This window comes from Leuresthes tenuis, unplaced genomic scaffold (assembly GCF_036924035.1).
Source record: "Leuresthes tenuis unplaced genomic scaffold, fLeuTen1.0.hap1 SCAF_7, whole genome shotgun sequence".
NCBI classification, from domain to species: Eukaryota; Metazoa; Chordata; class Actinopteri; order Atheriniformes; family Atherinopsidae; genus Leuresthes; species Leuresthes tenuis.
Window position 1 is genome coordinate 36,716,791 of NW_027325361.1, and position 25,088 is coordinate 36,741,878.

The window sequence follows — 25,088 nt, forward strand, 5'->3', positions numbered from 1 at the left end:
TGATGGGCATTTTATTATGAGGGGCATTTAAGTATGAGGGGCATTTTAGTATGAGGGGCATTTAAGTATGAGGGGCATTTTATTATGAGGGGCATTTTATTATGAGTGGCATTTAAGTATTGGGCATTTCATTATTTAAGTATGAGGGGCATTTTAGTATGAGGGTCATTTTATTATGAGGGTCATTTTAGTATGAGGGGCATTTTATTATGAGTGGCATTTAAGTATGAGGGGCATTTTATTATGAGGGGCATTTTAGTATGAGGGGTATTTTTGTATGAGGGGCATTTAAGTATGGGGCATTTCATTATTTGAGTATGAGGGGCATTTTAGTATGAGGGGCATTTTAGTATGATGGGCATTTTATTATGAGGGGCATTTTAGTATTAGGGGCATTTTATTATGAGTGGCATTTAAGTATGAGGGGCATTTTATTATGAAGGGCATTTTAGTATGAGAGGTATTTTTGTATGAGGGGCATTTAAGTATGGGGCATTTCATTATTTGAGTATGAGGGGCATTTTAGTATGAGGGGCATTTTAGTATGATGGGCATTTTATTATGAGGGGCATTTAAGTATGAGGGGCATTTTAGTATGAGGGGCATTTAAGTATGAGGGGCATTTTAGTATGAGGGGTATTTTTTGTATGAGGGGCATTTAAGTATGGGGCATTTCATTATTTAAGTATGAGGGGCATTTTAGTATGAGGGGCATTTAAGTATGAGGGTCATTTTATTATGAGGGTCATTTTAGTATGAGGGGCATTTTATTATGAGTGGCATTTAAGTATGAGGGGCATTTTATTATGAGGGGCATTTAAGTATGAGGGGCATTTTAGTATGAGGGGCATTTTAGTATGAGGGGTATTTTTGTATGAGGGGTCCCATTTAAGTATGGGACATTTCATTATTTAAGTATGAGGGGCATTTTAGTATGAGGGGCATTTAAGTATGAGGGGCATTTTATTATGAGTGGCATTTAAGTATGAGGGGCATTTTATTATGAGGGGCATTTAAGTATGAGGGGCATTTTATTATAAGGGGCATTTAAGTATGAGGGGCATTTTATTATGAGGTTATTTAAGTATGAGGGCTATATTAGTATGAGGGGCATTATATTATGAGGGGTTTTAAGTATGAGGGACATTTTAATATGAGGGGCATTTTAGTATGAGGGGCATTTAAGTATGAGGGGCATTTTAGTATGAGGGGTATTTTTTGTATGAGGGGCATTTAAGTGTGGGACATTTCATTATATAAGTATAAGGGGCATTTTAGTATGAGGGGCATTTAAGTATGAGGGGCATTTTATTATAAGGGGCATTTTAGTATGAGGGGTATTTTTGTATGAGGGGCATTTAAGTATGGGGCATTTCATTATTTGAGTATGAGGGGCATTTTAGTATGATGGGCATTTTATTATGAGGGGCATTTAAGTATGAGGGGCATTTTAGTATGAGGGGCATTTAAGTATGAGGGGCATTTTAGTATGAGGGGTATTTTTTGTATGAGGGGCATTTAAGTATGGGGCATTTCATTATTTAAGTATGAGGGGCATTTTAGTATGAGGGGCATTTTAGTATAAGGGGCATTTAAGTATGAAGGGCATTTTAGTATGAGGGCTATTTTTGTATGAGGGGCATTTAAGTATGGGGCATTTCATTATTTAAGTATGAGGGGCATTTTAGTGTGAGGGGCATTTAAGTATGAGGGTCATTTTATTATGAGGGTCATTTTAGTATGAGGGGCATTTTATTATGAGTGGCATTTAAGTATGAGGGGCATAATATTATGAGGGGCATTTAAGTATGAGGGGCATAATATTATGAGGGGCATTTAAGTATGAGGGGCATTTTAGTATGAGGGGTATTTTTGTATGAGGGGTCCCATTTAAGTATGGGACATTTCATTATTTAAGTATGAGGGGCATTTTAGTATGAGGGGCATTTAAGTATGAGGGGCATTTTATTATAAGGGGCATTTAAGTATGAGGGCTATTTTAGTATGAGGGGCATTATATTATGAGGGGTTTTAAGTATGAGGGACATTTTAATATGAGGGGCATTTTAGTATGAGGGGCATTTAAGTATGAGGGGCATTTTAGTATGAGGGGTATTTTTGTATGAGGGGCATTTAAGTATGGGACATTTCATTATATAAGTATAAGGGGCATTTTAGTATGAGGGGCATTTAAGTATGAGGGGCATTTTATTATAAGGGGCATTTTAGTATGAGGGGTATTTTTGTATGAGGGGCATTTAAGTATGGGGCATTTCATTATTTGAGTATGAGGGGCATTTTAGTATGATGGGCATTTTATTATGAGGGGCATTTAAGTATGAGGGGCATTTTAGTATGAGGGGCATTTAAGTATGAGGGGCATTTTAGTATGAGGGGTATTTAAGTATGAGGGGCATTTTATTATGAGGGGCATTTAAGTATGAGGGGCATTTTAGTATGAGGGGCATTTAAGTATGAGGGGCATTTTATTATAAGGGGCATTTAAGTATGAGGGGCATTTTATTATGAGGGGCATTTAAGTATGAGGGCTATTTTAGTATGAGGGGCATTATATTATGAGGGGCATTTAATATGAGGGGCATTTTATTATGAGTGGCATTTAAGTATGAGGGTTATTTTATTATGAGGGGCATTTAAGTATGAGGGGCATTTTAGTATGAGGAGAATTTTAGTATGAGGGGCATTTAAGTATGGGGCATTTTATTATGAGGCGTATTTTAGTATGAGGGGCATTATATTATGAGGGGTTTTAAGTATGAGGGGCATATTAATATGAGGGGCATTTTAGTATGAGGGGTATTTTTGTATGAGGGGCATTTAAGTATGGGGCATTTAAGTATGGGGCATTTAATTATTTAAGTATGAGGGGCATTTTAGTATGAGGGGCATTTAAGTATGAGAGGCATTTTAGTATGAGGGGCATTTAAGTATGAGGGGCATTTTATTATGAGGGGCATTTAAGTATGGGGCATTTTATTATGAGGTGCATTTAAGTATGAGGGGCATTTTATTATGAGGGGCATTTAAGTATATGGGGCATTTTAGTATGAGGGGCATTTAAGTATGAGGGGCATTTTAGTATGAGCGGCATTTTATTATGATGGGCATTTAAGTATGAGGGGCATTTTAGTATGAGGGGCATTTTATTATGAGGGGCATTTAAGTATAGGGCATTTTATTATGAGGGGCATTTAAGTATGAGGGGTATTTTTTTATGAGGGGCATTTAAGTATGGGGCATTTCATTATTTAAGTATGAGGGGCATTTTAGTATGAGGGGCATGTAAGTATGAGGGAAATTTTATTATGAGGGGCATTTTATTATTAGGGGCATTTAAGTATGAAGGGCATTTTAGTATGGGGCATTTTAGTATGAGGGGCATTTAAGTATGAGGGAAATTTTATTATGAGGGGCATTTTATTATTAGGGGCATTTAAGTATGAAGGGCATTTTAGTATGAGGGTTATTTAAGTATGAGGGGCATTTTATTATGAGGGGCATTTAAGTATGAGGGGCATTTTAGTATGAGGGGCATTTAAGTATGAGGGGCATTTTATTATGAGGGGCATTTAAGTATGAGGGGCATTTAAGTATCAGGGGCATTTTAGTATGAGGGGTATTTAAGTATGAGGGGCATTTTATTATGAGTGGCATTTAAGTATGAGGGGCATTTTATTATAAGAGGCATTTAAGTATAAGGGGCATTTAAGTATCAGGGGCATTTTAGTATGAGGGGCATTTAAGTATGAGGGGCATTTAAGTATTAGGGGCATTTTAGTATGAGGGGCATTTAAGTAAGATGGGCATTTTAGTATGAGGGGTATTTTTTTGTATGAGGGGCGTTTAAGTATGGGGCATTTCATTATTTAAGTATGAGGGGCATTTTAGTATGAGGGGCATTTAAGTATGAGGGTCATTTTATTATGAGGGTCATTTTAGTATGAGGGGCATTTTATTATAAGGGGCATTTAAGTATGAGGGGCATTTTATTATGAGGGGCATTTAAGTATGAGGGCTATTTTAGTATGAGGGGCATTTAATATGAGGGGCATTTTATTATGAATGGCATTTAAGTATGAGGGGCATTTTAGTATGAGGGGCATTTTAGTATGAGGGGCATTTAAGTATGAGGGGCATTTTATTATGAGGGGCATTTTATTATGAGTGGCATTTAAGTATTGGGCATTTCATTATTTAAGTATGAGGGGCATTTTAGTATGAGGGTCATTTAAGTATGAGGGGCATTTAAGTATTAGGGGCATTTTAGTATGAGGGGCATTTAAGTAAGATGGGCATTTTAGTATGAGGGGTATTTTTTTGTATGAGGGGCGTTTAAGTATGGGGCATTTCATTATTTAAGTATGAGGGGCATTTTAGTATGAGGGGCATTTAAGTATGAGGGTCATTTTATTATGAGGGTCATTTTAGTATGAGGGGCATTTTATTATAAGGGGCATTTAAGTATGAGGGGCATTTTATTATGAGGGGCATTTAAGTATGAGGGCTATTTTAGTATGAGGGGCATTTAATATGAGGGGCATTTTATTATGAATGGCATTTAAGTATGAGGGGCATTTTAGTATGAGGGGCATTTTAGTATGAGGGGCATTTAAGTATGAGGGGCATTTTATTATGAGGGGCATTTTATTATGAGTGGCATTTAAGTATTGGGCATTTCATTATTTAAGTATGAGGGGCATTTTAGTATGAGGGTCATTTTATTATGAGGGTCATTTTAGTATGAGGGGCAATTTATTATGAGTGGCATTTAAGTATGAGGGGCATTTTATTATGAGGGGCATTTTAGTATGAGGGGTATTTTTGTATGAGGGGCATTTAAATATGGGGCATTTCATTATTTGAGTATGAGGGGCATTTTAGTATGATGGGCATTTTATTATGAGGGGCATTTTAGTATGAGGGGCATTTTATTATGAGTGGCATTTAAGTATGAGGGGCATTTTATTATGAGGGGCATTTTAGTATGAGGGGTATTTTTGTATGAGGGGCATTTAAGTATGGGGCATTTCATAATTTGAGTATGAGGGGCATTTTAGTATGAGGGGCATTTTAGTATGATGGGCATTTTATTATGAGGGGCATTTAAGTATGAGGGGCATTTTAGTATGAGGGGCATTTAAGTATGAGGGGCATTTTAGTATGAGGGGTATTTTTCTGTATGAGGGGCATTTAAGTATGGGGCATTTCATTATTTAAGTATGAGGGGCATTTTAGTATGAGGGGCATTTTAGTATAAGGGGCATTTAAGTATGAAGGGCATTTTAGTATGAGGGGTATTTTTGTATGAGGGGCATTTAAGTATGGGGCATTTCATTATTTAAGTATGAGGGGCATTTTAGTATGAGGGGCATTTAAGTATGAGGGTCATTTTATTATGAGGGTCATTTTAGTATGAGGGGCATTTTATTATGAGTGGCATTTAAGTATGAGGGGCATTTTATTATGAGGGGCATTTAAGTATGAGGGGCATTTTAGTATGAGGGGCATTTTAGTATGAGGGGTATTTTTGTATGAGGGGTCCCATTTAAGTATGGGACATTTCATTATTTAAGTATGAGGGGCATTTTAGTATGAGGGGCATTTAAGTATGAGGGGCATTTTAGTATGAGGGGCATTTTAGTATGAGGGGTATTTTTGTATGAGGGGCATTTAAGTATGGGGCATTTCATTATTTGAGTATGAGGGGCATTTTAGTATGATGGGCATTTTATTATGAGGGGCATTTAAGTATGAGGGGCATTTTAGTATGAGGGGCATTTAAGTATGAGGGGCATTTTAGTATGAGGGGTATTTTTTGTATGAGGGGCATTTAAGTATGGGGCATTTCATTATTTAAGTATGAGGGGCATTTTAGTATGAGGGGCATTTTAGTATAAGGGGCATTTAAGTATGAAGGGCATTTTAGTATGAGGGGTATTTTTGTATGAGGGGCATTTAAGTATGGGGCATTTCATTATTTAAGTATGAGGGGCATTTTAGTATGAGGGGCATTTAAGTATGAGGGTCATTTTATTATGAGGGTCATTTTAGTATGAGGGGCATTTTATTATGAGTGGCATTTAAGTATGAGGGGCATAATATTATGAGGGGCATTTAAGTATGAGGGGCATAATATTATGAGGGGCATTTAAGTATGAGGGGCATTTTAGTATGAGGGGTATTTTTGTATGAGGGGTCCCATTTAAGTATGGGACATTTCATTATTTAAGTATGAGGGGCATTTTAGTATGAGGGGCATTTAAGTATGAGGGGCATTTTATTATAAGGGGCATTTAAGTATGAGGGCTATTTTAGTATGAGGGGCATTATATTATGAGGGGTTTTAAGTATGAGGGACATTTTAATATGAGGGGCATTTTAGTATGAGGGGCATTTAAGTATGAGGGGCATTTTAGTATGAGGGGTATTTTTGTATGAGGGGCATTTAAGTATGGGACATTTCATTATATAAGTATAAGGGGCATTTTAGTATGAGGGGCATTTAAGTATGAGGGGCATTTTATTATAAGGGGCATTTTAGTATGAGGGGTATTTTTGTATGAGGGGCATTTAAGTATGGGGCATTTCATTATTTGAGTATGAGGGGCATTTTAGTATGATGGGCATTTTATTATGAGGGGCATTTAAGTATGAGGGGCATTTTAGTATGAGGGGCATTTAAGTATGAGGGGCATTTTAGTATGAGGGGTATTTAAGTATGAGGGGCATTTTATTATGAGGGGCATTTAAGTATGAGGGGCATTTTAGTATGAGGGGCATTTTAGTATGAGGGGTATTTTTGTATGAGGGGTATTTTTTGTATGAGGGGCATTTAAGTATGGGACATTTCATTATATAAGTATAAGGGGCATTTTAGTATGAGGGGCATTTAAGTATGAGGGGCATTTTATTATGAGGGGCATTTAAGTATGAGGGCTATTTTAGTATGAGGGGCATTTAATATGAGGGGCATTTTATTATGAGTGGCATTTAAGTATGAGGGTTATTTTATTATGAGGGGCATTTAAGTATGAGGGGCATTTTAGTATGAGGAGAATTTTAGTATGAGGGGCATTTAAGTATGGGGCATTTTATTATGAGGCGTATTTTAGTATGAGGGGCATTATATTATGAGGGGTTTTAAGTATGAGGGGCATATTAATATGAGGGGCATTTTAGTATGAGGGGTATTTTTGTATGAGGGGCATTTAAGTATGGGGCATTTAAGTATGGGGCATTTAATTATTTAAGTATGAGGGGCATTTTAGTATGAGGGGCATTTAAGTATGAGAGGCATTTTAGTATGAGGGGCATTTAAGTATGAGGGGCATTTTATTATGAGTGGCATTTAAGTATGGGGCATTTTATTATGAGGTGCATTTAAGTATGAGGGGCATTTTATTATGAGGGGCATTTAAGTATATGGGGCATTTTAGTATGAGGGGCATTTAAGTATGAGGGGCATTTTAGTATGAGCGGCATTTTATTATGATGGGCATTTAAGTATGAGGGGCATTTTAGTATGAGGGGCATTTTATTATGAGGGGCATTTAAGTATAGGGCATTTTATTATGAGGGGCATTTAAGTATGAGGGGTATTTTTTTATGAGGGGCATTTAAGTATGGGGCATTTCATTATTTAAGTATGAGGGGCATTTTAGTATGAGGGGCATGTAAGTATGAGGGAAATTTTATTATGAGGGGCATTTTATTATTAGGGGCATTTAAGTATGAAGGGCATTTTAGTATGGGGCATTTTAGTATGAGGGGCATTTAAGTATGAGGGAAATTTTATTATGAGGGGCATTTTATTATTAGGGGCATTTAAGTATGAAGGGCATTTTAGTATGAGGGTTATTTAAGTATGAGGGGCATTTTATTATGAGGGGCATTTAAGTATGAGGGGCATTTTAGTATGAGGGGCATTTAAGTATGAGGGGCATTTTATTATGAGGGGCATTTAAGTATGAGGGGCATTTAAGTATCAGGGGCATTTTAGTATGAGGGGTATTTAAGTATGAGGGGCATTTTATTATGAGTGGCATTTAAGTATGAGGGGCATTTTATTATAAGAGGCATTTAAGTATAAGGGGCATTTAAGTATCAGGGGCATTTTAGTATGAGGGGCATTTAAGTATGAGGGGCATTTAAGTATTAGGGGCATTTTAGTATGAGGGGCATTTAAGTAAGATGGGCATTTTAGTATGAGGGGTATTTTTTTGTATGAGGGGCGTTTAAGTATGGGGCATTTCATTATTTAAGTATGAGGGGCATTTTAGTATGAGGGGCATTTAAGTATGAGGGTCATTTTATTATGAGGGTCATTTTAGTATGAGGGGCATTTTATTATAAGGGGCATTTAAGTATGAGGGGCATTTTATTATGAGGGGCATTTAAGTATGAGGGCTATTTTAGTATGAGGGGCATTTAATATGAGGGGCATTTTATTATGAATGGCATTTAAGTATGAGGGGCATTTTAGTATGAGGGGCATTTTAGTATGATGGGCATTTTATTATGAGGGGCATTTAAGTATGAGGGGCATTTTAGTATGAGGGGCATTTAAGTATGAGGGGCATTTTATTATGAGGGGCATTTTATTATGAGTGGCATTTAAGTATTGGGCATTTCATTATTTAAGTATGAGGGGCATTTTAGTATGAGGGTCATTTTATTATGAGGGTCATTTTAGTATGAGGGGCATTTTATTATGAGTGGCATTTAAGTATGAGGGGCATTTTATTATGAGGGGCATTTTAGTATGAGGGGTATTTTTGTATGAGGGGCATTTAAATATGGGGCATTTCATTATTTGAGTATGAGGGGCATTTTAGTATAAGGGGCATTTTAGTATGATGGGCATTTTATTATGAAGGGCATTTTAGTATGAGGGGCATTTTATTATGAGTGGCATTTAAGTATGAGGGGCATTTTATTATGAGGGGCATTTTAGTATGAGGGGTATTTTTGTATGAGGGGCATTTAAGTATGGGGCATTTCATAATTTGAGTATGAGGGGCATTTTAGTATGAGGGGCATTTTAGTATGATGGGCATTTTATTATGAGGGGCATTTAAGTATGAGGGGCATTTTAGTATGAGGGGCATTTAAGTATGAGGGGCATTTTAGTATGAGGGGTATTTTTCTGTATGAGGGGCATTTAAGTATGGGGCATTTCATTATTTAAGTATGAGGGGCATTTTAGTATGAGGGGCATTTTAGTATAAGGGGCATTTAAGTATGAAGGGCATTTTAGTATGAGGGGTATTTTTGTATGAGGGGCATTTAAGTATGGGGCATTTCATTATTTAAGTATGAGGGGCATTTTAGTATGAGGGGCATTTAAGTATGAGGGTCATTTTATTATGAGGGTCATTTTTGTATGAGGGGCATTTTATTATGAGTGGCATTTAAGTATGAGGGGCATTTTATTATGAGGGGCATTTAAGTATGAGGGGCATTTTAGTATGAGGGGCATTTTAGTATGAGGGGTATTTTTGTATGAGGGGTCCCATTTAAGTATGGGACATTTCATTATTTAAGTATGAGGGGCATTTTAGTATGAGGGGCATTTAAGTATGAGGGGCATTTTAGTATGAGGGGCATTTTAGTATGAGGGGTATTTTTGTATGAGGGGCATTTTATTATGAGGGGCATTTAAGTATGAGGGGCATTTTAGTATGAGGGGCATTTTAGTATGAGGGGTATTTTTGTATGAGGGGTCCCATTTAAGTATGGGACATTTCATTATTTAAGTATGAGGGGCATTTTAGTATGAGGGGCATTTAAGTATGAGGGGCATTTTATTATAAGGGGCATTTAAGTATGAGGGGCATTTAATTATGAGGGGCATTTAAGTATGAGGGCTATTTTAGTATGAGGGGCATTATATTATGAGGGGTTTTAAGTATGAGGGACATTTTAATATGAGGGGCATTTTAGTATGAGGGGCATTTAAGTATGAGGGGCATTTTAGTATGAGGGGTATTTTTTGTATGAGGGGCATTTAAGTATGGGACATTTCATTATATAAGTATAAGGGGCATTTTAGTATGAGGGGCATTTAAGTATGAGGGGCATTTTATTATGAGGGGCATTTAAGTATGAGGGCTATTTTAGTATGAGGGGCATTTTATTATGAGTGGCATTTAAGTATGAGGGTTATTTTATTATGAGGGGCATTTAAGTATGAGGGGCATTTTAGTATGAGGAGAATTTTAGTATGAGGGGCATTTAAGTATGGGGCATTTTATTATGAGGCGTATTTTAGTATGAGGGGCATTATATTATGAGGGGTTTTAAGTATGAGGGGCATATTAATATGAGGGGCATTTTAGTATGAGGGGTATTTTTGTATGAGGGGCATTTAAGTATGGGGCATTTAAGTATGGGGCATTTAATTATTTAAGTATGAGGGGCATTTTAGTATGAGGGGCATTTAAGTATGAGAGGCATTTTAGTATGAGGGGCATTTAAGTATGAGGGGCATTTTATTATGAGGGGCATTTAAGTATGGGGCATTTTATTATGAGGTGCATTTAAGTATGAGGGGCATTTTATTATGAGGGGCATTTAAGTATATGGGGCATTTTAGTATGAGGGGCATTTAAGTATGAGGGGCATTTTAGTATGAGCGGCATTTTATTATGATGGGCATTTAAGTATGAGGGGCATTTTAGTATGAGGGGCATTTTATTATGAGGGGCATTTAAGTATAGGGCATTTTATTATGAGGGGCATTTAAGTATGAGGGGTATTTTTTTATGAGGGGCATTTAAGTATGGGGCATTTCATTATTTAAGTATGAGGGGCATTTTAGTATGAGGGGCATGTAAGTATGAGGGAAATTTTATTATGAGGGGCATTTTATTATTAGGGGCATTTAAGTATGAAGGGCATTTTAGTATGGGGCATTTTAGTATGAGGGGCATTTAAGTATGAGGGAAATTTTATTATGAGGGGCATTTTATTATTAGGGGCATTTAAGTATGAAGGGCATTTTAGTATGAGGGTTATTTAAGTATGAGGGGCATTTTATTATGAGTGGCATTTAAGTATGAGGGGCATTTAAGTATCAGGGGCATTTTAGTATGAGGGGTATTTAAGTATGAGGGGCATTTTATTATGAGTGGCATTTAAGTATGAGGGGCATTTTATTATAAGAGGCATTTAAGTATAAGGGGCATTTAAGTATCAGGGGCATTTTAGTATGAGGGGCATTTAAGTATGAGGGGCATTTAAGTATTAGGGGCATTTTAGTATGAGGGGCATTTAAGTAAGATGGGCATTTTAGTATGAGGGGTATTTTTTTGTATGAGGGGCGTTTAAGTATGGGGCATTTCATTATTTAAGTATGAGGGGCATTTTAGTATGAGGGGCATTTAAGTATGAGGGTCATTTTATTATGAGGGTCATTTTAGTATGAGGGGCATTTTATTATAAGGGGCATTTAAGTATGAGGGGCATTTTATTATGAGGGGCATTTAAGTATGAGGGCTATTTTAGTATGAGGGGCATTTAATATGAGGGGCATTTTATTATGAATGGCATTTAAGTATGAGGGGCATTTTAGTATGAGGGGCATTTTAGTATGATGGGCATTTTATTATGAGGGGCATTTAAGTATGAGGGGCATTTTAGTATGAGGGGCATTTAAGTATGAGGGGCATTTTATTATGAGGGGCATTTTATTATGAGTGGCATTTAAGTATTGGGCATTTCATTATTTAAGTATGAGGGTCATTTTAGTATGAGGGTCATTTTATTATGAGGGTCATTTTAGTATGAGGGGCATTTTATTATGAGTGGCATTTAAGTATGAGGGGCATTTTATTATGAGGGGCATTTTAGTATGAGGGGTATTTTTGTATGAGGGGCATTTAAGTATGGGGCATTTCATTATTTGAGTATGAGGGGCATTTTAGTATGAGGGGCATTTTAGTATGATGGGCATTTTATTATGAGGGGCATTTTAGTATGAGGGGCATTTTATTATGAGTGGCATTTAAGTATGAGGGGCATTTTATTATGAGGGGCATTTTAGTATGAGGGGTATTTTTGTATGAGGGGCATTTAAGTATGGGGCATTTCATAATTTGAGTATGAGGGGCATTTTAGTATGAGGGGCATTTTAGTATGATGGGCATTTTATTATGAGGGGCATTTAAGTATGAGGGGCATTTTAGTATGAGGGGCATTTAAGTATGAGGGGCATTTTAGTATGAGGGGTATTTTTCTGTATGAGGGGCATTTAAGTATGGGGCATTTCATTATTTAAGTATGAGGGGCATTTTAGTATGAGGGGCATTTTAGTATAAGGGGCATTTAAGTATGAAGGGCATTTTAGTATGAGGGGTATTTTTGTATGAGGGGCATTTAAGTATGGGGCATTTCATTATTTAAGTATGAGGGGCATTTTAGTATGAGGGGCATTTAAGTATGAGGGTCATTTTATTATGAGGGTCATTTTAGTATGAGGGGCATTTTATTATGAGTGGCATTTAAGTATGAGGGGCATTTTATTATGAGGGGCATTTAAGTATGAGGGGCATTTTAGTATGAGGGGCATTTTAGTATGAGGGGTATTTTTGTATGAGGGGTCCCATTTAAGTATGGGACATTTCATTATTTAAGTATGAGGGGCATTTTAGTATGAGGGGCATTTAAGTATGAGGGGCATTTTATTATAAGGGGCATTTAAGTATGAGGGGCATTTTATTATGAGGTTATTTAAGTATGAGGGCTATTTTAGTATGAGGGGCATTATATGATGAGGGGTTTTAAGTATGAGGGACATTTTAATATGAGGGGCATTTTAGTATGAGGGGCATTTAAGTATGAGGGGCATTTTAGTATGAGGGGTATTTTTGTATGAGGGGCATTTAAGTATGGGACATTTCATTATATAAGTATAAGGGGCATTTTAGTATGAGGGGCATTTAAGTATGAGGGGCATTTTATTATAAGGGGCATTTAAGTATGAGGGGTATTTTTGTATGAGGGGCATTTAAGTATGGGGCATTTCATTATTTGAGTATGAGGGGCATTTTATTATGAGGGGCATTTAAGTATGAGGGGCATTTTAGTATGAGGGGCATTTAAGTATGAGGGGCATTTTAGTATGAGGGGTATTTTTTGTATGAGGGGCATTTAAGTATGGGGCATTTCATTATTTAAGTATGAGGGGCATTTTAGTATGAGGGGCATTTTAGTATAAGGGGCATTTAAGTATGAAGGGCATTTTAGTATGAGGGGTATTTTTGTATGAGGGGCATTTCATTATTTAAGTATGAGGGGCATTTTAGTATGAGGGGCATTTAAGTATGAGGGTCATTTTATTATGAGGGTCATTTTAGTATGAGGGGCATTTTATTATGAGTGGCATTTAAGTATGAGGGGCATTTTAGTATGAGGGGCATTTAAGTATGAGGGGCATTTTAGTATGAGGGGTATTTTTGTATGAGGGGCATTTAAGTATGGGGCATTTCATTATTTAAGTATGAGGGGCATTTTAGTATGAGGGGCATTTAAGTATGAGGGTCATTTTATTATGAGGGTCATTTTAGTATGAGGGGCATTTTATTATGAGTGGCATTTAAGTATGAGGGGCATTTTATTATGAGGGGCATTTAAGTATGAGGGGCATTTTAGTATGAGGGGCATTTTAGTATGAGGGGTATTTTTGTATGAGGGGTCCCATTTAAGTATGGGACATTTCATTATTTAATTATGAGGGGCATTTTAGTATGAGGGGCATTTAAGTATGAGGGGCATTTAAGTATGAGGGCTATTTTAGTATGAGGGGCATTTAATATGAGGGGCATTTTATTATGAGTGGCATTTAAGTATGAGGGTTATTTTATTATGAGGGGCATTTAAGTATGAGGGGCATTTTAGTATGAGGAGAATTTTAGTATGAGGGGCATTTAAGTATGGGGCATTTTATTATGAGGCGTATTTTAGTATGAGGGGCATTATATTATGAGGGGTTTTAAGTATGAGGGGCATATTAATATGAGGGGCATTTTAGTATGAGGGGTATTTTTGTATGAGGGGCATTTAAGTATGGGGCATTTAAGTATGGGGCATTTGATTATTTAAGTATGAGGGGCATTTTAGTATGAGGGGTATTTTTCTGTATGAGGGGCATTTAAGTATGGGGCATTTCATTATTTAAGTATGAGGGGCATTTTAGTATGAGGGGCATTTTAGTATAAGGGGCATTTAAGTATGAAGGGCATTTTAGTATGAGGGGTATTTTTGTATGAGGGGCATTTAAGTATGGGGCATTTCATTATTTAAGTATGAGGGGCATTTTAGTATGAGGGGCATTTAAGTATGAGGGTCATTTTATTATGAGGGTCATTTTAGTATGAGGGGCATTTTATTATGAGTGGCATTTAAGTATGAGGGGCATTTTATTATGAGGGGCATTTAAGTATGAGGGGCATTTTAGTATGAGGGGCATTTTAGTATGAGGGGTATTTTTGTATGAGGGGTCCCATTTAAGTATGGGACATTTCATTATTTAAGTATGAGGGGCATTTTAGTATGAGGGGCATTTAAGTATGAGGGGCATTTTCTTATAAGGGGCATTTAAGTATGAGGGGCATTTTATTATGAGGTTATTTAAGTATGAGGGCTATTTTAGTATGAGGGGCATTATATGATGAGGGGTTTTAAGTATGAGGGACATTTTAATATGAGGGGCATTTTAGTATGAGGGGCATTTAAGTATGAGGGGCATTTTAGTATGAGGGGCATTTTTGTATGAGGGGCATTTAAGTATGGGACATTTCATTATATAAGTATAAGGGGCATTTTAGTATGAGGGGCATTTAAGTATGAGGGGCATTTTATTATAAGGGGCATGTAAGTATGAGGGAAATTTTATTATGAGGGGCATTTTATTATTAGGGGCATTTAAGTATGAAGGGCATTTTAGTATGGGGCATTTTAGTATGAGGGGCATTTAAGTATGAGGGAAATTTTATTATGAGGGGCATTTTATTATGAGGGGCATTTAAGTATGGGGCATTTCATTATTTAAGTATGAGGGGCATTTTAGTATGAGGGGCATGTAAGTATGAGGGAAATTTTATTATGAGGGGCATTTTATTATTAGGGGCATTTAAGTATGAAGGGCATTTTAGTATGGGGCATTTTAGTATGAGGGGCATTTAAGTATGAGGGAAATTTTATTATGAGGGGCATTTTATTATTAGGGGCATTTAAGTATGAAGGGCATTTTAGTATGAGGGTTATTTAAGTATGAGGGGCATTTTATTATGAGGGGCATTTAAGTATGAGGGGCATTTTAGTATGAGGGGCATTTAAGTATGAGGGGCATTTTATTATGAGGGGCATTTAAGTATGAGGGGCATTTAAGTATCAGGGGCATTTTAGTATGAGGGGTATTTAAGTATGAGGGGCATTTTATTATGAGTGGCATTTAAGTATGAGGGGCATTTTATTATAAGAGGCATTTAAGTATAAGGGGCATTTAAGTATCAGGGGCATTTTAGTATGAGGGGCATTTAAGTATGAGGGGCATTTAAGTATTAGGGGCATTTTAGTATGAGGGGCATTTAAGTAAGATGGGCATTTTAGTATGAGGGGTATTTTTTGTATGAGGGGCGTTTAAGTATGGGGCATTTCATTATTTAAGTATGAGGGGCATTTTAGTATGAGGGGCATTTAAGTATGAGGGTCATTTTATTATGAGGGTCATTTTAGTATGAGGGGCATTTTATTATAAGGGGCATTTAAGTATGAGGGGCATTTTATTATGAGGGGCATTTAAGTATGAGGGCTATTTTAGTATGAGGGGCATTTAATATGAGGGGCATTTTATTATGGGGCATTTAAGTATGAGGGGCATTTTAGTATGAGGGGCATTTTAGTATGATGGGCATTTTATTATGAGGGGCATTTAAGTATGAGGGGCATTTTAGTATGAGGGGCATTTAAGTATGAGGGGCATTTTATTATGAGGGGCATTTTATTATGAGTGGCATTTAAGTATTGGGCATTTCATTATTTAAGTATGAGGGGCATTTTAGTATGAGGGTCATTTTATTATGAGGGTCATTTTAGTATGAGGGGCATTTTATTATGAGTGGCATTTAAGTATGAGGGGCATTTTATTATGAGGGGTATTTTTGTATGAGGGGCATTATATGATGAGGGGTTTTAAGTATGAGGGACATTTTAATATGAGGGGCATTTTAGTATGAGGGGCATTTAAGTATGAGGGGCATTTTAGTATGAGGGGTATTTTTTTATGAGGGGCATTTAAGTATGGGACATTTCATTATATAAGTATAAGGGGCATTTTAGTATGAGGGGCATTTAAGTATGAGGGGCATTTTATTATAAGGGGCATTTAAGTATGAGGGGTATTTTTGTATGAGGGGCATTTAAGTATGGGGCATTTCATTATTTGAGTATGAGGGGCATTTTAGTATGAGGGGCATTTTATTATAAGGGGCATTTAAGTATGAGGGGCATTTTATTATGAGGGGCATTTAAGTATGAGGGCTATTTTAGTATGAGGGGCATTTAATATGAGGGGCATTTTATTATGAATGGCATTTAAGTATGAGGGGCATTTTAGTATGAGGGGCATTTTAGTATGATGGGCATTTTATTATGAGGGGCATTTAAGTATGAGGGGCATTTTAGTATGAGGGGCATTTAAGTATGAGGGGCATTTTATTATGAGGGGCATTTTATTATGAGTGGCATTTAAGTATTGGGCATTTCATTATTTAAGTATGAGGGGCATTTTAGTATGAGGGTCATTTTATTATGAGGGTCATTTTAGTATGAGGGGCATTTTATTATGAGTGGCATTTAAGTATGAGGGGCATTTTATTATGAGGGGCATTTTAGTATGAGGGGTATTTTTGTATGAGGGGCATTTAAGTATGGGGCATTTCATTATTTGAGTATGAGGGGCATTTTAGTATGAGGGGCATTTTAGTATGATGGGCATTTTATTATGAGGGGCATTTTAGTATGAGGGGCATTTTATTATGAGTGGCATTTAAGTATGAGGGGCATTTTATTATGAGGGGCATTTTAGTATGAGGGGTATTTTTGTATGAGGGGCATTTAAGTATGGGGCATTTCATAATTTGAGTATGAGGGGCATTTTAGTATGAGGGGCATTTTAGTATGATGGGCATTTTATTATGAGGGGCATTTAAGTATGAGGGGCATTTTAGTATGAGGGGCATTTAAGTATGAGGGGCATTTTAGTATGAGGGGTATTTTTCTGTATGAGGGGCATTTAAGTATGGGGCATTTCATTATTTAAGTATGAGGGGCATTTTAGTATGAGGGGCATTTTAGTATAAGGGGCATTTAAGTATGAAGGGCATTTTAGTATGAGGGGTATTTTTGTATGAGGGGCATTTAAGTATGGGGCATTTCATTATTTAAGTATGAGGGGCATTTTAGTATGAGGGGCATTTAAGTATGAGGGTCATTTTATTATGAGGGTCATTTTAGTATGAGGGGCATTTTATTATGAGTGGCATTTAAGTATGAGGGGCATTTTATTATGAGGGGCATTTAAGTATGAGGGGCATTTTAGTATGAGGGGCATTTTAGTATGAGGGGTATTTTTGTATGAGGGGTCCCATTTAAGTATGGGACATTTCATTATTTAAGTATGAGGGGCATTTTAGTATGAGGGGCATTTAAGTATGAGGGGCATTTTATTATAAGGGGCATTTAAGTATGAGGGGCATTTTATTATGAGGGGCATTTAAGTATGAGGGCTATTTTAGTATGAGGGGCATTATATTATGAGGGGCATTTTAGTATAAGGGGCATTTAAGTATGGGGCATTTCATTATTTAAGTATGAGGGGCATTTTAGTATGAGGGGCATTTAAGTATGGGGTTTCATTATTTAAGTATGAGGGGCATTTTAGTATGAGGGGCATTTAAGTATGAGGGTCATTTTATTATCAGGGTCATTTTAGTATGAGGGGCATTTTATTATGAGTGGCATTTAAGTATGAGGGGCATTTTATTATGAGGGGCATTTAAGTATGAGGGGCATTTTAGTATGAGGGGCATTTTAGTATGAGGGGTATTTTTGTATGAGGGGTCCCATTTAAGTATGAGGGGCATTTTAGTATGAGGGGCATTTAAGTATGAGGGGCATTTAAGTATGAGGGGCATTTTATTATAAGGGGCATTTAAGTATGAGGGGCATTTTATTATGAGGTTATTTAAGTATGAGGGCTATTTTAGTATGAGGGGCATTATATGATGAGGGGTTTTAAGTATGAGGGACATTTTAATATGAGGGGCATTTTAGTATGAGGGGCATTTAAGTATGAGGGGCATTTTAGTATGAGGGGTATTTTATTATGAGGGCTATTTTAGTATGAGGGGCATTATATGATGAGGGGTTTTAAGTATGAGGGACATTTTAATATGAGGGGCATTTTAGTATGAGGGGCATTTAAGTATGAGGGGCATTTTAGTATGAGGGGTATTTTTGTATGAGGGGCATTTAAGTATGGGACATTTCATTATATAAGTATAAGGGGCATTTCAGTATGAGGGGCATTTAAGTATGAGGGGCATTTTATTATAAGGGGCATTTAAGTATGAGGGGTATTTTTTTGTATGAGGGGCATTTAAGTATGGGGCATTTCATTATTTGAGTATGAGGGGCATTTTAGTATGAGGGGCATTTTAGTATGATGGGCATTTTATTATGAGGGGCATTTAAGTATGAGGGGCATTTTAGTATGAGGGGCATTTAAGTATGAGGGGCATTTTAGTATGAGGGGTATTTTTTGTATGAGGGGCATTTAAGTATGGGGCATTTCATTATTTAAGTATGAGGGGCATTTTAGTATGAGGGGCATTTTAGTATAAGGGGCATTTAAGTATGAAGGGCATTTTAGTATGAGGGGTATTTTTGTATGAGGGGCATTTCATTATTTAAGTATGAGGGGCATTTTAGTATGAGGGGCATTTAAGTATGAGGGTCATTTTATTATGAGGGTCATTTTAGTATGAGGGACATTTTATTATGAGTGGCATTTAAGTATGAGGGGCATTTTATTATGAGGGGCATTTAAGTATGAGGGGCATTTTAGTATGAGGGGTATTTTTGTATGAGGGGCATTTACGTATGGGGCATTTCATTATTTAAGTATGAGGGGCATTTTAGTATGAGGGGCATTTAAGTATGAGGGTCATTTTATTATGAGGGTCATTTTAGTATGAGGGGCATTTTATTATGAGTGGCATTTAAGTATGAGGGGCATTTTATTATGAGGGGCATTTAAGTATGAGGGGCATTTTAGTATGAGGGGCATTTTAGTATGAGGGGTATTTTTGTATGAGGGGTCCCATTTAAGTATGGGACATTTCATTATTTAAGTATGAGGGGCATTTTAGTATGAGGGGCATTTAAGTATGAGGGGCATTTTATTATAAGGGGCATTTAAGTATGAGGGGCATTTCATTATGAGGGGCATTTAAGTATGAGGGCTATTTTAGTATGAGGGGCATTATATTATGAGGGGTTTTAAGTATGAGGGACATTTTAATATGAGGGGTATTTTAGTATGAGGGGCTTTTAAGTATGAGGGGCATTTTAGTATGAGGGGTATTTTTTGTATGAGGGGCATTTAAGTATGGGACATTTCATTATATAAGTATAAGGGGCATTTTAGTATGAGGGGCATTTAAGTATGAGGGGCATTTTATTATAAGGGGCATTTAAGTATGAGGGGCATTTTATTATGAGGGGCATTTAAGTATGAGGGCTATTTTAGTATGAGGGGCATTTAATATGAGGGGCATTTTATTATGAGTTGCATTTAAGTATGAGGGTTATTTTATTATGAGGGGCATTTAAGTATGAGGGGCATTTTAGTATGAGGAGAATTTTAGTATGAGGGGCATTTAAGTATGGGGCATTTTATTATGAGGCGTATTTTAGTATGAGGGGCATTATATTATGAGGGGTTTTAAGTATGAGGGGCATATTAATATGAGGGGCATTTTAGTATGAGGGGTATTTTTGTATGAGGGGCATTTAAGTATGGGGCATTTAAGTATGGGGCATTTCATTATTTAAGTATGAGGGGCATTTTAGTATGAGGGGTATTTTTCTGTATGAGGGGCATTTAAGTATGGGGCATTTCATTATTTAAGTATGAGGGGCATTTTAGTATGAGGGGCATTTTAGTATAAGGGGCATTTAAGTATGAAGGGCATTTTAGTATGAGGGGTATTTTTGTATGAGGGGCATTTAAGTATGGGGCATTTCATTATTTAAGTATGAGGGGCATTTTAGTATGAGGGGCATTTAAGTATGAGGGTCATTTTATTATGAGGGTCATTTTAGTATGAGGGGCATTTTATTATGAGTGGCATTTAAGTATGAGGGGCATTTTATTATGAGGGGCATTTAAGTATGAGGGGCATTTTAGTATGAGGGGCATTTTAGTATGAGGGGTATTTTTGTATGAGGGGCATTTTATTATAAGGGGCATTTAAGTATGAGGGGCATTTTATTATGAGGTTATTTAAGTATGAGGGCTATTTTAGTATGAGGGGCATTTAAGTATGAGGGGCATTTTATTATAAGGGGCATTTAAGTATGAGGGGCATTTTATTATGAGGTTATTTAAGTATGAGGGCTATTTTAGTATGAGGGGCATTATATGATGAGGGGTTTTAAGTATGAGGGACATTTTAATATGAGGGGCATTTTAGTATGAGGGGCATTTAAGTATGAGGGGCATTTTAGTATGAGGGGTATTTTTGTATGAGGGGCATTTAAGTATGGGACATTTCATTATATAAGTATAAGGGGCATTTTAGTATGAGGGGCATTTAAGTATGAGGGGCATTTTATTATAAGGGGCATTTAAGTATGAGGGGTATTTTTGTATGAGGGGCATTTAAGTATGGGGCATTTCATTATTTGAGTATGAGGGGCATTTTAGTATGAGGGGCATTTTATTATAAGGGGCATTTAAGTATGAGGGGCATTTTATTATGAGGGGCATTTAAGTATGAGGGCTATTTTAGTATGAGGGGCATTTAATATGAGGGGCATTTTATTATGAATGGCATTTAAGTATGAGGGGCATTTTAGTATGAGGGGCATTTTAGTATGATGGGCATTTTATTATGAGGGGCATTTAAGTATGAGGGGCATTTTAGTATGAGGGGCATTTAAGTATGAGGGGCATTTTATTATGAGGGGCATTTTATTATGAGTGGCATTTAAGTATTGGGCATTTCATTATTTAAGTATGAGGGGCATTTTAGTATGAGGGTCATTTTATTATGAGGGTCATTTTAGTATGAGGGGCATTTTATTATGAGTGGCATTTAAGTATGAGGGGCATTTTATTATGAGGGGCATTTTAGTATGAGGGGTATTTTTGTATGAGGGGCATTTAAGTATGGGGCATTTCATTATTTGAGTATGAGGGGCATTTTAGTATGAGGGGCATTTTAGTATGATGGGCATTTTATTATGAGGGGCATTTTAGTATGAGGGGCATTTTATTATGAGTGGCATTTAAGTATGAGGGGCATTTTATTATGAGGGGCATTTAAGTATGAGGGGCATTTTAGTATGAGGGGCATTTTAGTATGAGGGGTATTTTTGTATGAGGGGTCCCATTTAAGTATGGGACATTTCATTATTTAAGTATGAGGGGCATTTTAGTATGAGGGGCATTTAAGTATGAGGGGCATTTTATTATAAGGGGCATTTAAGTATGAGGGGCATTTTATTATGAGGGGCATTTAAGTATGAGGGCTATTTTAGTATGAGGGGCATTATATTATGAGGGGTTTTAAGTATGAGGGACATTTTAATATGAGGGGTATTTTAGTATGAGGGGCATTTAAGTATGAGGGGCATTTTAGTATGAGGGGCATTTTAGTATGAGGGGTATTTTTTGTATGAGGGGCATTTAAGTATGGGACATTTCATTATATAAGTATAAGGGGCATTTTAGTATGAGGGGCATTTAAGTATGAGGGGCATTTTATTATAAGGGGCATTTAAGTATGAGGGGCATTTTATTATGAGGGGCATTTAAGTATGAGGGCTATTTTAGTATGAGGGGCATTTTATTATGAGTGGCATTTAAGTATGAGGGTTATTTTATTATGAGGGGCATTTAAGTATGAGGGGCATTTTAGTATGAGGAGAATTTTAGTATGAGGGGCATTTAAGTATGGGGCATTTTATTATGAGGCGTATTTTAGTATGAGGGGCATTATATTATGAGGGGTTTTAAGTATGAGGGGCATATTAATATGAGGGGCATTTTAGTATGAGGGGTATTTTTGTATGAGGGGCATTTAAGTATGGGGCATTTGATTATTTAAGTATGAGGGGCATTTTAGTATGAGGGGCATTTAAGTATGAGGGGCATTTTAGTATGAGGGGCATTTAAGTATGAGGGGCATTTCATTATGAGGGGCATTTAAGTATGGGGCATTTTATTATGAGGTGCATTTAAGTATGAGGGGCATTTTATTATGAGGGGCATTTAAGTATATGGGGCATTTTAGTATGAGGGGCATTTAAGTATGAGGGGCATTTTAGTATGAGCGGCATTTTATTATGATGGGCATTTAAGTATGAGGGGCATTTTAGTATGAGGGGCATTTAAGTATGAGGGGCATTTTATTATGAGGGGCATTTAAGTATAGGGCATTTTATTATGAGGGGCATTTAAGTATGAGGGGCATTTTAGTATTACTGCGACCTGTCCAGGGTGTACCCCGCCTTTCGCCCGATGACTGCTGGGATAGGCTCCAGCCCACCCGCTACCCGATTAACGGACTGTCGGTATAGAAAATGGATGGGCATTTTATTATTAGGGGCATTTTAGTATGAGCGGCATTTTATTATGATGGGCATTTAAGTATGAGGGGCATTTTAGTATGAGGGGCATTTAAGTATGAGGGGCATTTTATAATGCAAATCCTTTTATTTATTTTATTATATTTCAGTGTGTAACTGTCTGGGGATTGATTGGGCGGGAAATGTCAGTGGCTTGGCTTGCCTCAGCACATGCGTGTTAGTGTGTCTCTTACACTGACTAGCATGGAATCATGTAATGTTTGTTTCAGAGTGAAGACATCAACGTTTTTAGAAAACCCGCGATCGGCGAATATCCATATAATGGAGTTAATGGGGCAGGGACAATGCGGCCTCTAAATACAGCATTATCTGTCTTTATTTCACCAATACTTTAAGAAGAATGAATGAATGAACGTGTGCTATAGCTCTGTTAGCTCATAGCTGCTTTTATGTGGCTACTTGCAGCTATAGGAGAGCTAACATGACCTTCAGCACGTCTAAAAAAAAATGGAGAAGGAGAGGAGAGATCTAGCTCTGGCACATCCTGGAGGCTTCAGGTAAAGGTTAATTAAGCATACAAATAAAAAAAAGATAGATAGGAGGTATATATAATTAAATAAATGTTTTTCTTTTTAGTCATTGATGATCAAAACTTCTGTGCTATGTGCGCAACCGTCAAGCCACCAGGACCAGGAACTGCCATTGTACAATGGGTGAGTACTTGAAAAACAGTTTGACATGTTGAATTGTTATATAGCCATGAAAAAAATGCTAAGGTCTCAAATAATAATAAATAAATAAAAAATAATAAAATTTATAATTTGTTTTCAAATAAACAGATCCAATGTGATGACTGTGACCGATGGTTCCAAGATTCTTGTTGTCCATGGACATAGAGGATGCCAAGGACAAAACCTGGAAATGTCCCTTGTGCCAATAGAAACAAGGAACATGTTGTGTTACAATTAAATCATTCGAGCCCTACTAGTGTTGCATTATGTTATTCCACTGGCTGCATAAGATACACCTCATATTTTTACATTTTACATCTTCATTTATATATGTAAATATTAGCATTTTTGCTCAATAGCTCCCAGGTCACGTGATCAATTGACTCAAAATCTGTGTGGGATAATGTAACCACTGGATGAATGAGATACACCTCTCGTTTTTACATCTGTTCATAATTTTCAATAGCTTTAAATACAGTAGCTTATCTCTGCTTTAAATATCCCACATTTTCATTTTGAAAACCGGAAGTTAGTACAGGCTGAAGTGGTACTCTCACTGTGTTTACTGTGAAGTCTGCAGTACGGGTGCACTTGAAATGTTGGATTGGCTTGCACATGTCCAACTTAAAACTAACTTCACCTAAGTCTAGATTGCTGTTTTTTTAACTTCCCGCGTATGTAGGAGTATGTACAAATGTAAACAACTTTCGCATCTCTCCTTATTTTCCAGCTTTGAACTTCATCTTTTTTAACTTGGTCACCCTTATCCTTCCTGTGTGCCATAACGATCACCCACCCAAATTTTTAAATTAATTTTCTGAACTTTTGGTTGAAGTAATGCCAAAATATGATAGAGTCCTTATTGTTGGGGATTTTAACATATGTGTGTGCTGTTGAGGTCAACCTGTACCTCTTTCCGAGTCCGTTAATGCAGTGAAGGAGGAAGACAGAGGAGACGATATAAGAATCATCACAGTTTTATTTGCGCAGTTTGCAAAGTGCGGAGAGCAGTTCAGTACAATGCATGCGAACAGCACAAAGTACGGAAAAGCTCTGTCTTTGTCTAGGGGTGTGATGTTATATAGACTTGAGTTCAGTCTCCGCCTTATGAGATGTGTGTGCGTCAATATCTTATCTCTTCCTCTATGTGTGTGTGTGTGTGTACTGGTATAAGGCGTTACTTTCAGAAGACCGTTGTGGGTGCGGTCCTAGTTTTACAACCTGTTGTTCTCAGAGATATTTCCTTATCAGGCTGCTGTGCAAGCACAGAAATGAGCAAGTCGGTTATACAGGATATCACCTTATACAGCTATCCTCACTCACAATACCCCCTTTTGATCTCTATTAAGAGATCACACAAATAGTTGAGTAACAATACATGACTAAAAAGAAATTGAAAAACTTCACGCCCCCTTTTGATCACTACAAGATGATCACACAATCTCTGACATTCTGATGATA

The 25,088-nt window shown here is 36.9% G+C and overlaps 1 long non-coding RNA gene across 1 annotated transcript; it reads left to right on the top strand.

Moving 5' to 3' along the window:
• Positions 1 to 23,530: 23,530 nt before the first annotated feature.
• Positions 23,531 to 23,849, top strand: LOC140311384 (uncharacterized). The gene is made up of 2 exons (XR_011916901.1): positions 23,531 to 23,609; positions 23,736 to 23,849. It is a non-coding gene; the product is annotated as an uncharacterized lncRNA (long non-coding RNA).
• Positions 23,850 to 25,088: the final 1,239 nt, after the last annotated feature.